Below are 2,487 nucleotides of genomic sequence, written 5' to 3'. Positions count from 1 at the left end.
CTAAAGGAAAGGGGAAACAACTGTTTATAATATTTTATTCTCATAAAAGGCACGCTCACCATAGATTCTCAAAAATACAGAGATTTTAGAGCTGACTCCGCTTTTCCTGGGCATACCAACTATGGGAACAAAAAATTTAAGCAAAGACAAGAATATAGAAACTATAGGTGAAATACTAGTCATTAGGAATTCACTGATCAAAAGATTTGTTTGTTTTCTTTTGCCAGGAATGATTCTTCACAGCAAGCCTCCCCTCTCCCCCACCCAAAAATGCTACAAAATCAAAAAATAAACAGCTCAAAAATGACTGACAAGTCTGTGTTGACAGTCATGTATTTAGACACCATTCATTCTTCTTTTTCCTTAAAGCTGTAAAATACTTTCGAGTTTAGTATTGGTATTTTAAGTACTGAATCTCTATTTGATTACTGTTAAGGGCAACAAGCACAATGAACCGTTAAAGTGTATTTTGGTCTTCATGTCTTCAGTAATAATCCAGGTGCAGATTTCTGTATGTAAGCAAAACAATGTCATCCAACATTTTCACCAAGATTTATGTGGTGCCTCTCAGTTACCATAAAAATCCTGACCAAAGATGTAAATTTCAGCTCATTTTGAAGTATTCACCATACTACACCTAGAAGGCTCATTTCAAAACAAAAAAGTACTACACAGTTTTCAGATTAACTTTAAGTAGTGTTTCTGATAATTATGAATTACTGTAGTCATTTACGCACAAGGATTCCAAAAACTTTAAATTACATCCCTCTCTGTAAAGCAGCTTTTGCATACATCAGAGTCTCAAAAGCTATTTACAGACATTTCAAGAGGATAAAAAGACAAGTGACACTGCATAAAAAAAGAGACATGGCAGAAACAGCATGTAATGTTTCACAACATTTGACTCATAGCTTATCCATCGTGCTGCCAAACTATGGTGGGAAAAATGACTTTACATGGGTAATTCTGGAAAACAGGCTAAGAAACTCCTTTCTCTTGGTTCCTCATTTACAGACAGAGATAAGCATCTCAGGAGGTATATACAAAGCTCAGGCTAATGTAAGCGATCTAGTTGGCGAGTGAGCCCACAAGGGAAGGCGCCCTGCTGGACCTGTTGTTTGTGAACAGAGAAGGACTGGCGGGTGATGTGATGGTTGGAGGCCATCTTGGGCATAATGATCACAAGATGATAAGAGTTTTCAATTCTTGGAGAAGTAAGGAGGGGGGTCAGCAGAACTGTCACCTTGGACTTCTGGACGGCAGCCTTTGACCTGTTTAAGAGCCTGGTTGACAGAGTCCCTCGGGAGGTAGTATTGAAGGGCAAAGGAGTCCAGGAAGGCTGAACATTCTTCAAGAAGGAAACCTTAAAGGCGCAGGAGCAGGCCGTCCCCATGTGCCGAAAGACAAGCCGGCAGGGAAGACGACCGGCCTGGCCGAACAGAGAGCTTTGGCTGGAGCTCAGGAAGAAAAGGAGAGTTTATGATATTTGGAAAAAGAGGCAGGCAACTCAGGAAGGCTACAAAGATTGTGTGAGGTTATGCAGGGAGAAAATTAGAAGGGCCAAAACCCAACAAAACTTAATCTGGCTACTGATGTAAAAGACAATAAAAAATGTTTCTATAAATACATTACCAACAAAATGAGAACTAAGGAGAATCTCCATCCTTCATTGGATGCGGGGTGAGACATAGTGACAAAGGATGAGGAAAAGGCTAGAGTACTTAATGCCTTCTTTGCTTCAGTCTTTAATAGTAAGACCAGTTGTTCTCTGGGTACCCAGCCCCCTGAGCTGGAAGACAAGGACAGGAAGCAGAATGAAGCCCTATAATCCAAGGGAAATGGTTAGTGACGTGCTACACCACTTAGACACACACAAGTCTATGGGGCTGGATGGGATCCACTCAAGGGTACTGAGGAAGCTGGCAGATGTGCTCACCAAGCCACTTTCCATCATTTGTCAGCAGTCCTGGCTAACTGGGGAAGTCCCAGTTGACTGGAAGGTAGCGAATGTGATGTCCATCTACAAGAAGGGCCAGAAGGAGGATCTGGGGAACTACAGGCCAATCAGTCTGACCTCGGTGACGGGGGAGCAGATCATCTTGAGTGCCATCACGTGGCACATACATGACAACCAGTTGATCAGGACCAGTCAGCATAGGTTTATGAAAGGCAGGTCCTGCCTGACTAGCCTGATCTCCTTCTATGACAAGGTGACCCGTTTAGTGGTCAAAGGAAAGGCTGTGGATGTTCTCTACCTGGGGATGGGTTTACTCTTTGCTGGGTAATAAAATGGCTGGATGGCCAGGCCCAAAAAGTTGTGGTGAATGGAGGTAAATCCACTTGGCAGCCAGTCACAAGTGGTGTTCCCCAGGGCTCACTACTGGGGCCAGTTCTGTTTAATATCTTTATCAATGATCTGGACTAGGGAATCAAGTGCACCCTCAGTAAGCTTACAGACAACACCAAGTTGGACGGGAGTGTCGACAT

The sequence above is a fragment of the Charadrius vociferus genome, unplaced genomic scaffold (assembly GCF_000708025.1).
Source record: "Charadrius vociferus isolate BGI_N301 unplaced genomic scaffold, ASM70802v2 scaffold539, whole genome shotgun sequence".
NCBI classification, from domain to species: Eukaryota; Metazoa; Chordata; class Aves; order Charadriiformes; family Charadriidae; genus Charadrius; species Charadrius vociferus.
The sequence above is the reverse complement of the archived record's forward strand: the minus strand, read 5'-3'. Positions refer to the sequence as shown.